Genomic DNA, 13,681 nt, shown 5'->3' with positions numbered 1-13,681 from the left:
AATTCCCAACTGTACATCATTTGGAGAGACTGTTCTTTTGGAACCAAATCTTTCTGTCTCTCTTTCTTTCTTCCTTGATTCTTTTAATGTAATATTTAAGGTTCTTTTAAAAAAAGACAAAAATAAAATAAAATATTGGTCAAAACAAGTGCTCGTATACATAACCTATTATTTTTTGCCTGTTAAAGTTTTATGTTACCCCAACATTTTATATTCCTGATATGTGTCTGTTGTATCATATACTTGTAGCACTGACCCCGAAGGAGTGGCTGATTTGATTTGGGCCTGCACTCTAGTAACAAAACCCCACTAACTTGCCTCAGTCCCCTTGACACATCTGTGGTGCAATACAATACAGTACAATATAATATATCACAATATACCTGTATTGTCCTCTCAGGATCCACTGGCTCCACTTGCTGGGGGAAAACAATACTCCACACAATGAAGTACTTAACCAAAGTATAATTTACTATATATATTTGAAAATAGGGGATTACAGCAATTGTACTGTCATCCAACATAGATTGACAGGACAATGAACTTTGATAAAACAGTTACAAACAATATATATATATATATGGGAGCTCCCCCTACGTTTATAGCTATGCATGAAATCTCTCTTAAAGTATTTAGTCTTTATCTTCTGATCTTCGCTAGCAATGATAACTCTTTATAAATTTGTAATCCAAGGTTAAAGCAGTTAAAGTTAAATTAAGGATGATCCTAGTGTTGCTTCCACAAATATAGTACAATGATTGAAGTGTGATAAGTAAGTAGGCCTTATGACTGCTTAGCGTCAGTTGCTATACTCCTTCTCCGTGGTACTAAGTATCCCAGCAATGCCTGTATATAAGTCTGACTAGGTGCAATGGTTTAGAAAACGGTGGGTAGCAACCCACTCACCAACTGGATTGGAAACTTGGTATAGTGAATTTGGTCTGGTGGTTGCAGCTTGCTTGTGCATCAGCTAGCTCTGTCACTCCATCCCATTCCGACAAGTAGACCTGGTCTTCCGATGCTCAAACGAGTGTCTCTGGATCCTCTCAATCCGATCACTGTGTCTCTGGCACTTCACATCACTCACACAACCGAGCAGGGTTGTGTTCCGCAAGGGCAGTAGGCTACTTCCTCTGGGAGACCTCCACACAAGTCCTCACTGGCAGGCCATGCATTCCCAAGAGACCTAAGATGGCCATTCGGTCCTTTTATTTCCTACCCAGCATGCAGTGCAAGAGAGGGCGTCCATGGGTAGGTCACCCAGTATCCTGGGAAAAAGGGTCAACTCCCCAATGTAAATAACAGTCACTTCCTGTAAATAGTTCAATGTTTGAAAGCCAAAAATCATTTAAGTTCACATTCAGTATTTGTCCACTAGATGGTGCCAAACACTAAGCTATAGAACTGTCCATAGACTTTCATTATAATTGCTAATATACATCAGAAGACAAGGATACCAGCGCTACATACTTATATTAAAAAATATCCTAATTTACTTTGCATTGCTTCCTTTTTTGAAATACCTGGTGTTCTTCCCAGTCCTCCTGCTTTCCTTTTTTAAACTGACCACGCTAGAGCATGGAAGCACATCCATCTCAGTGTTGTCAGTAGGGATGAGCTTCGTGTTCGAGTCGAACATACGTTCGACTCGAACATCGGCTGTTCACCCCTTTCGGCGAATACCGAACGTTATGGGCCATTCGTGCCAAATTCATGTGGCGGTCACGGCCCACAATGCACTGCACCATCACAGTGCATTGCTGGCTCATGATTGGCCAAGCATGCACTGTGACCCCGTAAGCTTGGCCAATCACAGCTCCGGCAGCGAGGAGAGCCATGATTGGACACAGGCAGGATGCCTGTGGCTAATCATAGCTCAGGCTATGTAGTACACGCCCCACACTATATAAGGCCGCCAGTGCGGAGCCTTGTGTAATGTGTTGACATCTGTAGGAGTTAGTGGGTGTTCTGTGTACCTTCAACACAGTATACACCGTTCGTTATCGGCCGATTTTGCGTTCTTGCTCTTCTGTAGTGGTTGTTGTCTGTGTGCCCTGACCGCGTTATACACCATTATATCCACCTAGATAGCTAGCTATATTTCTCTTTTTTAATAGAGCTTGAAGTCAGTTGTAGGAGATTCTGCTTGCCCTCACTGCAGTATACACCGCTATATCCACCTATATAGCTAGCTATCTTGCTCTTTTTAAATAGAGCTTGCAGTCAGTTGTAGGAGATTGTGCATGCTGTCTGCGTGCCCTGACCACAGTATACACCGTTATATCCACCTATATAGATAGCTATATTGCTCTTTTTAAAAAGAGCTTGCAGTCAGTTTTAGGAGATTGTGCGTGCCCTGACCACAGTATACACCGTTATATCCACCTATATAGCTAGCTATATTGCTTTTTTTAAATACAGTTTGCAGTCACTTGTAGGAGATTGTGTGTGCTGTCTGCATGCCCTGACCACAGTATAAACCGTTATATCCACCTACATAGCTCTTCTCTAATTGAGCCATCTGCCATCTGCAGGAGTTAGTGGGTGTTGTGTGTGCCTCCAGCACAATATACACTACCCAATTGCTGGTTTTCCCATCTCCCTTCAGGCCATTAACATGTCTGGAAGGCCAGGAAGGAGAGGCAGACAGGCGCGAGCCGATAAAAAAGGGCAAGCAGGCTCTGTGTCTAGAGACAACAGTGCTGGTCGTGGACGCGGTGCATCGTCATCATCAGCACTTGGCCATGGGACACGCTTGTCCTTCTTTTTGGCAGCTGGACATGTTGAGCCGCAACATGCCGAAGACTTGGTAGAGTGGATGACCAAGCCCTCTTCATCCTCCTCATCCTCTCTTACCCAGGCTCAGGGTACTAGCAAAGCAGTTGCCAACGCATCGTCTTCCCGCGTCTCAATGCCGTCATCAGTGACTCCTTCCCTAGACCCACCACGTCCTCCTGTGGAGTCTCCTGAACTCTTTGAGCACAGTGTTGGGTACATGCTCCAGGAGGATACCCAGTGTTTCGTAGGCTCTGATGATGATACTCAGCTAGAGGAAGGCAGTAGCGTGAGCACAGAGAGAGGGGATGCTCAAGAAGGACAGCAATCTGGCAGTCATGTTCCACAAGCTGCAGCATACTGCCAGGTTTGCTCCAGCAATAAAGAGGGAGGGGATGATAAGGGCACTGACTCCACGTGGGTGCCTAGTAGGAGAGAGGAGGAGGAGGAGGCACATGTCCAACGAGGCAGGATGCCCTCCGGGGGACAGCTTAGGGGCAGCACACCGACTGAATCACACCGCAGAGCTCCGCCTGTGCAGAGCGCTGCCTCTGCACGTTATTCTAAAAGTTCTTTGGTGTGGGCCTTTTTTGAGATGAGTGCATCAGATCGCACTGCTGCTATTTGCAACATATGTCTCAAGCGTATCTCACGTGGCCAAAACATCAGCCGATTGGGTACCACGTGCTTGACCAGACATATATTGACCTGCCATGCAGCTCGTTGGCAAGCGTACCTCAAAGACCCACACCAAAGAACAAAGTGGACCTCTTCTTGCTCCTCATCAGCTGGGATCTCCAACCCCACTAGACCTTCAGTCCTCTCTGAAACCTGCTCTGAGAGGAATGAAGGTGTAGAATTAGGTGTGTCACAGTGTGTCACAAAGTACTTGCGGGCACTCTGCTAGCAGTACACCCACGTCCGATTATAGCAGGCAAACATCCCTGCCCCAGCTGCTGGACCGCCGAAAGAAGTTCACTCCCAGCCATTCACATGCCCAGCGGTTGAATGCTAGCTTGGCTAAATTGCTAGGACTTCAACTGCTGCCTTTTCAGTTGGTAGACTCGGCCCCCTTCCATGAGTTTGTACAATGTGCGGTTCTTCAATGGCAGGTCCCCAAACGCCACTTTTTCTCACAGAAGGCGATTCCAGCTCTCTACCGGCATGTGGAAGGCAATGTCCTTGCCTCGCTGGACAGGGCAGTCAGCGATAAGGTGCATATTACCGCTGACTCATGGTCCAGCAGGCATGGACAGGGACGTTACCTGTCTTCCACGGCCCATTGGATCACTCTTCTGGCAGCTGGGAAGGATGCCGGACAAGGTGCAGTAGTGTTGGATGTTGTTCCACCACCACGCCTCCAAAATGCTACTATTGCTTGTGACACACCTCTCTCCTCCACCCCTCCTCTTCTTCTTCCTCTATGGCCTCTTCCAGTGCTCTGTCCTCAGAACCAGCGGTGCTCCGTCCCAGGGGCTACGCAAGTACGCAGGCAAAACAATGCCATGCCGTGCTTGCGCTGGTTTGTTTGGGGGACAGGAGCCACACTGGGGCAGATGTTTTGTCAGCTCTGCAGGGGCAGGCCGAGAGGTGGTTGATGCCACACCAGCTTAAGCCAGGAATGTTGGTTTGCGACAATGGCACCAACCTCCTCTCCGCCCTCCGACAGGGACAACTGACCCATGTGCCCTGTTTGGCTCACGTCCTTAACCTGGTGGTGCAGCGGTTCTTGGGCAGGTACCCGGGCTTATAGGATGTCCTGAAGCAGGCCAGGAAAGTCTGTGTGCATTTCTGCCGATCATTTAATGCCTGTGCTCGGCTGGCTGAGCTCCAAAAGGAGTTGAACCTGCCCAAGAACCACCTTATATGTGACATGCCCACCAGGTGGAACTCAACGTTGGCCATGCTGCAGCGGCTGCACACGCAGCAGAGGGCCATCAATGAGTACCTGTGCGACTACGGCACCAGGACAGGGTCAGGGGAGCTCGGTTTTTTTTCTCACCACGCCAGGGGGCCATGATCAGGGATGCATGCACTGTCCTGTCACCGTTTGAGGAGGCCACAAGGATGGTGAGCAGTGACAGTGCATGCATCAGTGACACTGTACCTCTTGTCCACCTATTGGAGCATACGCTGCGTGGAATAATGGACAGGGCACTTGAGGCAGAACAGAGGCAGGAAAAGGAGGACTTCCTTGCCTCTCAAGGCCCCCTTTATCCAGACAGTGTTCCTGCTGTGCCACCCATCACACAGGAAGAGGGTGAGGAGGAGGAGGATGATTGTGTCAGCATGGAGGTGGAGGCTGGCACTCAGCATCAGCAGTCTTGTAGGGATGATTTACAGTCCCAGGAAACCCGTGGACTTGTACGTGGCTGGGAGGAGGTAGCTGCGGATCATGTTGTCCTTAGTGACCCAGAGGACTCCGGATCGAATGCCTCACCTAACCTACACTGAATGGCCTCCCTGATCCTGCAAAGCCTGCGGAAGGATCCTCGTATTCTTTGGATCAAGGAGAGAGACCATTACTGGCTGGCCACTCTCCTTGATCCACGGTACAAGGGTAAGGTTGCCGACCTTTCCTTGCCGTCGCTGAGGGAGCAGAGGATGAGACATGTCCGGGAGGCCTTGCAGAAAGGTCTGTGCAACGCGTTCCCAGAGACTGGGAGGTTACAAACTCCTGGTCCTGGACAACGTGTTGCTGAGGCATCGGTCAGAAGGAGCGGTGGAGAAGGTGGCCGTCTGACCGATGCGTTCAGACAATTTTTTAGTCCGCAGCCCCAAGATATGATCGGTTCCAGCAACCATCGCCAGCGTCTGATTTACATGTTGCAGGAATACCTAGGGGCAAGGTCAGACTTGGACACCTTTCCCACCAAAAATCCTCTGGCTTACTGGGTCTTGAGGATGGATCACTGGCCAGAGCTTGCACAGTATGCAATTGAGCTACTGGCCTGTCCTGCATCCAGCGTTCTTTCGGAACGCACTTCAGTGCTGCTGGTGGCTTTGTTACCGATCACAGGGTGCGCCTGTCCACCGACTCAGTTGATCGACTGACCTTTATCAAGATGAATCAGCCTTGGATCACCCACAGCTACCAAGCACCTGAAGCTGATGTAACCAAATTTTTTTTTTCAAATATCACATCCCTTCAAGACTGCCTATGCTGATGCTGAGTGACTGTCCTGTTATGTTGATTGTCTATCCTCTTCCTCCTCTGCTGATATGTTGGAAGAACATTTTTCATTCTGGGTGATGCCACCAGCCCAATTTTTCAGGGGCGTTTAATTACAATTTTTGATGCAATGCTTTGCAGCAGGGCTCATTCCTGCACTACAACTAGAGTATATGGGAGAGGTTGCAGTGTTGTGGCACCAGCACCAGTGCCTAAGGCCCAATTTTTCAGACCCTGTTTAACAGGGACATGTAATTACAATTCTTGATATAATAGTTCACAGGAGGGCCTGTTCCTGTGCCCACCCAGAGTAACCGTGAGGACTTGTAGTGTTGTGGCACCAGCACCACAACCACCAAAGGTCAATTTTTCTACCACTGTTCAACAATGGCATGTAATTACAATTCTTGATATAATCGTTCATGGCAGGGCACTCCAGCGCCCACCAAGAGTCACTTTGAGGGCTTACAATGTTGTGGCAACACCAACACCTTGTTCTGTCATTTCTGCAGAGCATATAGGGCAGGCCCCTACTTTCAAACATCCAACTTACAAACGTCTCCTACTTGCAAACGGAAGAAGACAACAGCAAGTGAGATGAAAAAAGACGGATGGCAAAACAAATTATACAGGGGTGATAACCCTTCCCTATGTTTTCCAAAAAGCTTAAAAATAGATTTTTTGACTGGAGCTACACTTTAAAAATGTACCAGTTGAAAATTACAAACAGATTCTACTTAACACAACAAACCTACACAGTCCCTGTCTTGTTTGCACCGCCTGTATACCGTTGTTCTGAGTATATAGGGCCTGGGGGCCACACATATTTTCTTTTTTTAATATGGGTACGGGGTTCCCCTTAATATCCGTACAAGACCCAAAGGGGCTGGTAATGGGCAGGGGGGGCTACCCATGCCATTTTTCTCAATTATTTTTATCCATATTGCCGGATCCAGATATAACATTAAAACTGCAAGCAGTTTTAAATGACGTTAGTTCCGTTAAATGTCATTTTGTGCAGGGACTGTTCTAAACATGGGAAACACGTGGCACTTCACAGGCATACTATAGACACCCCCCAGGCACGATATTTAAAGAAATATTTCTTTTTTTTTTCACTTTAATCGTCATTAAAATCAGTGCTCCCGCCAAAACGGCCATTTTTAAAAACATTTTAGGCATTGACCCATGTCCCCTGGGGCAGGAGCCAGATCCCCAAATCCTTTTTAGGACAGTAGCTTGCATATTAGCCATTAAAATTAGCACTTTTAATTTCGAACGTTCGAGTCCCATAGATTTCAATGGGGTTCTAAAGTTCGTATGAATTTTCGGTCCGTTCGAAAGTTCTGGTGCGAACCGAACCGGAGGGTGTTCGGCTCATCCCTAGTTGTCAGTTTTTTTTGTATACTACCTGGTCAAACTTCTGCTGACACACCCTTCTGCACAACCTTTTAGTAGAAGATTAGTGTACTGCTGTTTCTCTGCCTTCTGCTCAGTTACTTCATTCTTTGCTAGGAACAGAGCACATAATAAAACAGGTTCAGTCATACCCTAATTGTCTTTCTATTTTGTTCTTTTAACAGCCACCTGTTGCTTGGTTTACTAAATGCAGTGGTCAATCTTATAAGATGGTAGAGCACAGGGTGGATATGAGAGGAGAAATATTGTTCTATGTATTGATTTTCTCTGCCCTTTCTTGAAATGCAGAAGCATATTAACATACTAAGTGGGAGGTGGGGAAAGACTATGTTCCAGCGCTATTTAGATAGAAGAGATCAAGCCAAGAGTTATATAGCATGTCCAGCTGTTATACCTACAAGGTTTTTCAGATTGCAACAAAGTCATTATTTTTAACTTGCTATTCCACTGTTTTTGAATTAAAAAGAAGACAATTTCATTATGCTTTAAGAACTCTTCTGTACTGCAGGTAATGGCTTCAATTTTGAGCTAAGTATGTATCAGAGATTGTGTAACCTCAACTATTAAGATGTACAGGATGGATTTTAGCTGAGTATTGAAGAGGTTTATTTCAATATTCTCTTGACCCTGACCCAGCACTGAAGATTTATCAATCATGTTGAAACATTAAAGTAGAACTAAAGGCAAAATATTTTTCATTTTGGTTAGAGTAAATGTGGGTTATAACCCCTGGCAGGTATGTTTTTAGCCATCTGTGTTCCATTGTTGGGATTTAACTTCACTTTCTGCCAAAAACCCAAAACAGGAAGTGGGAGGAAATCCCTTCAAAATTAGGAAATCTTTAGTGGACAACTGGGTTACCAAATCTAGTGTCCCCATTGGAAGATTTCCCCTCTATTCCTGTCCTGGGAACAACCCAATTTTATGTCCTCATCTGTACAAAAAAATGCATGTTCTCCCATTGGGGAGACCCAGCAATCAGGGTTAGGGACTACAGAAAACAGGGTGCTTTGACACATTTCCAAATGTGTGCAGACTAAACACCTGTTCTTAATGCATATTGTTAGACAGGTCAATTTGGTTGGTAGCTGGCTGGTTGGTAAGTTTGAGCTGGGAAATCTCCTTGTATTTGTTTGACATGCGTTGCCCCAGTGCTCCTTGCTCCAATAGACCAGGTATAGGTGGGGGTAGTGGCTACTTGCTTGTACAAGTGTTATAATCCCTCATCAGTCTATCCAAAACTAAAAAAGTTTTGCTTTCAGTTATACTGTACTTTATAGGTCTTATGCTGTGTACACACAGTCCGATTTTCTGTCAACAAAACCGTGGATTTTTTTTCGAAGGTTGTTGGCTCAAACTTGTCTTGCATATACACAGTCACACAAATGTCAGCCCAAAATTCCGAACGTGAGAACGCAATGATGTACAACACGTACCACTGGACTATAAAAAGGAAGTTCAATAACCAGTGGGGCTCCTTCTGCTAATCTATCTATCTTGTGTTAGTAGAAGTTTGGTGAGAGAAGATTTGTGCTTTTCAGCCTCGTGTTTTCAGTTAATTTCTGATTCTCAGTTTGTGCTTGTGGGTTTGTATCTGTTCTTCAGTGCATGTTGTCATTCCTGTCTTTCAGTGCATTCTATTTATAGTTCGCTTCTGTTTTTCAGTGCGTTCTTGTCCGCTGGTTTCTGAATTTTAGCTCGTTCTTCTCAGGTCCTTTCTGATTTTCAGTGCGTTTTATTAGTTCGTTCTGACCAGCCGACCGTTTTCTAACCATGTTGCGGTTACGTTCTCGTTAGGCTTGGTGTTGGAGTTCTTGCTTTGACCCAAGTCCTGTCCATGAACAGGGTGAGGAGGAGTTCATGGACCAAGAATTGGTTACTCCGGTGTGACCAATTCTCTCACATGCCTTTGCTGCGGGAGATCGAGGAGAATAATCCTGATAATTTCAGGAATAACCTCTGGATGACGGACCCCGTTTTTCATCGTCTGTTGGCTTTGCTGTCCCCTTATGAGCAGAGGCTCATCCCCACCTTGCGGTACTTGGTGCCGTACTTGGAGAAGTCTACAGGATATTAAGTTCATGACTGGGATCTCCCCCCAGGCTTTTGGAATCATTAATCCAGAGACCCGTTCTGCCATAATTCAGGTCCTACAGAAGGACTATATTAATATAAGTTTTATCCTTTAACATACAATTCTATGTATTTAATGTTTGCTAATGCATTGTATTTATTTCATCATTCCCTAAATACCATGATTGCACTATGCTGTGAATGTCCTCTTTGTCCTCATGCATGTTGTAAGCTTTTAATGCTCCTTTTTTGTCCATGCATATTTGCCTTCACTAGCCTCCCCAGCATGCTATTCTGGGCACATACACACCTAGCCTAGTTACTTAAAACAATGTATTTTGTCAGCTCCATCATAGTGCTTACCCAAAACACCCCCTAAAATGCGTCCAAATTTTATTTTTGTCCTTAAATTCAGACAGAGCACAAGAGGCTTTTTTGGGGGGGACCAAAACTCCTTTTGAACCCTCCCTCCCCTAACTGCTAAGCCAACCAATACCAATACTCTATCTGCTGACTTTGCCAAACCCATACACACTATACTTACCTCTTTTGTGTTCTTATTTATGGATGAACTCATCAAAGCATATAGTGCGAGGGCCTGCCTGAATACTTTCAAATGGTACTGTTTAAAGTTTTGTTCTCCTATTATCTTGATAGGTAATTGCAGAATGTAAAGACGTGCTTCAATTTGGACAGTGTGTATTCATATTTTTGGATTATAACACTTCTTACCTGTCCAGTGGGCTGCCAATAGTGTAAGTAAGGAGGGGTTGGCCAAAAGTAATACACATTATTTATGCATTCAGCTCGCAATGAAGTGGAGATGATTACCTGTCCAAAACACCCCCCACCATAACATTTTTACAATTGGCCATCAGAGGGGGTGAGGAATCTGTTATGTGTACCTTTATACTTTTGACTTTAAATACTAATTTTAATAAACGTTCTACTTATGTTGGCCAAGAATGTTTGTGTCTAATCTGCTTGCAATGTTATATTCAAAAGTACTATTTATTTTTTTGTTTGACTCCACATTTTACTTTCAACACACAGGAAAGGCAGAATGTGGCCTCCCAATTTGCCCAGCAGTGGGACTTTCCAATAGATGGGAAACGTGTCAAAATCATCCCACCCCCCAACTCGGGGTCGTACTATTATAACTATAAGGGGTATAGTAGTATAGTGTTGTTGGAGACTTATGAATACCTCGATGTGGGCGTGAGGAAGAATGGGCGGATGTTGGATGGTGGAGTCCTCACTCAGACAGAGTTATTCAGATGGCTCCAGAATACAGCTTGGGCTTGCCACCTCCAGAAGACAAGGTGACGGGCCTCCCATTCGTATTTGGCACACATGAAGCATTTGCCCTGGGGGACCATCTTATGCTGCCAGTCCCTATGAGGACCCTCACCCGGACCAGAGAGTTTTTAATTACCGGCTGGCCAGAGCCAGAAGAGTGGTTTAAAATGCCTTTGGCATAATGGCCAGATGGTTCCACCTATTCCTTACTGCAATCAATATGGTGGAATATAAAGTAAACCACATTGTTTTTTCCTGCTGCATTTTGCACAACTTCTTACTAAAAAATGTAGCCAACTATGTGGCCTCAGTTGTGACTGAGGATGGCTCACTGGACTCAAACATGACAGCACTTGAAGCTGACCATCCTGTCTTGCCCCCACCAAAGTGCCCGCAAAGTACGGCAAAGCTATGTGGAGTAGGGGGGCAATTGATATGCCATATACTGTTTAAAAACTAAGGAAAATAAATTTGTTGTTATAAACTGAGCTCATATTTCATTTGATTCACTGCTTGTGTTTCTTTTATCTGTCTCCTAGGTTCTCCAATGGCCTTTTTTTGGGGCGTTTTCTTCAATAGTGCAAACGTAACTTATTTGATACATGGAGTGAAAATCTCTTCTTCAGCTAACTATTATGTTGTGCTGTGGGTCTGCTACACACACACACAATGTTTTTGTTGTTAATGTATGTAATTGCATTAACTACTTGCCAACCGCCCATAGACAAACGACGGCTACAGGGCGGTTGCATAACTCTGGGAGGGCGTACAGTGATGTCCTCCCATAATCCCATTCTTGCGTGCACATGAGAACAGCCATGATCATGGTAAATGGCTGTTTAACAAGTGATTGCTCTTTCAAATGACAGAGCGATCACTTGTAAACAAACTGGCGTCATGTTACGCCTGTTCCTCTCTCCCCTCTGTGTACTGATCGGTACAATGTGAGAGGAGAGGGGAGAGATCGGATGGCAGCAGCACTGTGGGCTGGATCTGTAGTGCCCAGAGCGCTGCTCTGTGACAATTGCAGTCACATCCATCCATCCATGCTCAGCCATCCCTCCATGGTCAGCCATACCCTGCAATACTCTGCAATAACCTACAATACTCTGCAATACTTTGCAATACTCTGCAATACCCAGCCATACTCTGCAATACTCGGTCATACCCAGCCATACCCAGTGATACCCTGCCATACTCAGCCATACTCGTGTGTACTCAGCCTCTGTATGTAGCCAGACTGTGGAAGTCTCACACATGTGGTATCGTCATACTCAGGAGGAGTAGGATAATCTATTTTGGGGTGTCATTTTTGGTATGTATGTGTTAGAAATACTGTATAAGCTTTTTCAGCCTGTGATTCCCTATGCCATAAGAATGATCATAGCGGCTGTTCCGCTGCTTGATAATTCTTACGGGAGGTGAGAGGGGACTCCCCCCTCCTCCGCGCTGCCCTCCGGTGCTTCTCCTGACTCCCCTCTACGAAAGAAGCCAGGGACATTTCTTTTTTTTATTTCCGACTTCCCAGCCTAGAGGTGAGATGTGGGGTCTTATTGACCCCATATCTCACTGTAAAAAGGACTTGTCATGCCATATTCCTATTACAAGGGATGTTTACATTCCTTGTAATAGGAATAAAACTGATCAAAAAATTTTGAGGAAAAAAGTGTCAAACTAAAATAAATAAAGTAAAATTATTATAAAAAAAAATCATTTTTAAAGTGCCCCTGTCCCCGTGTGCCCCCATGTGCTCGCATGCAGAAGCGAACGCATATGTAAGTCCCACCCACATATGAAAACGGTGTTCAAACTACACATGTGAGGTATTTCGCCAAACATTAGAGCGAGAGCAATAATTTTGGCCCTAGACCTCCTCTGTAATTCAAAACATGTCACCAGAAATTTTGAAGGGTGACATGTTAGGTATCTATTTACTCAGCGTAACTTCATCTTTCACAATATGCAAAAACATTGGGGTAACTTTACTGTTTTTTTTTTTGTTTTTAAAGCACAAAACAGCTTTTTTTTCCATAAAGAAAGCATGTTGGAAAAATTGCTGTGCAAAAAAGTTGAAATGACCGACATTGTTCTCTAGGGCCTTTGCTAAAAAAATATATATAATGTTTTGGGGTTCTATGTAATTTTCTAGCAAATAAATTATGATTTTTACATGTAGGAGAGAAATGTCAGAATTGGCGTGGGTGCTCCAGAATGCCTGAAGGTGCTCCCTGCATGTTGGGCCTCTGGATGTGGCCACGTTGTGTAAAAGTCTCACATGTGGTATCGCCATACTTGGGAGTTATAGCAGAATGTGTTTTGGTGGGTAATTTGTGGTATGCATATGCTATGTGTGAGAAATAACCTGCTAATATGACAAAAATCTTGATTTTTCAAAGAATTTTGGCGAAAAAAATAACAACTTCAAAAAACTTACCATGCATCTAAATACCTTGGAATGTCTTCTTTCCAAAATTTTTAAATCATTTGGGGCATATTTGTTTTAATGTTAGAAATTAGATAGGCCGTCAGTACTTCAGGTGTGATCAATTTTAAGATATTGGCACTACAGCTTGTGGACTCTATAACTTTCACAAAGACCAAATAATATACACCAATCTGTACTTATTTTTACCAAAGTTTTTTCCAAAGATATGTAGCAGTATAAATTTTGGCCAAAATTTATGAAGAAAATTTTTTTTTTTTTTTTTACAGAATTTTCAGGCTTTTTCTTCTATAACGCATAAAATAAAAAACCCAACGGTGATTAAATACCACCAAAAGAAAGCTCCATTTGTGTGAAAAAAAGGACAAACATTTCATATAGGTACAGTGCTGTATGACTGAGTAATTGTCATTCAAATGTGAGAGCGCTGACAGCTGAAAATTGATCTGGTTAGGAAGGGGGTTTAAGTGCCCAGTGGTCAAGTGGTTAATGATAAAAAT

The sequence above is a fragment of the Lithobates pipiens genome, unplaced genomic scaffold (assembly GCF_037356315.1).
Source record: "Lithobates pipiens isolate NorthernLeopardFrog02 unplaced genomic scaffold, aLitPip1_a1.2 Scaffold_30, whole genome shotgun sequence".
Taxonomy (NCBI): domain Eukaryota; kingdom Metazoa; phylum Chordata; class Amphibia; order Anura; family Ranidae; genus Lithobates; species Lithobates pipiens.
This window is presented reverse-complemented; position numbering follows the sequence as displayed.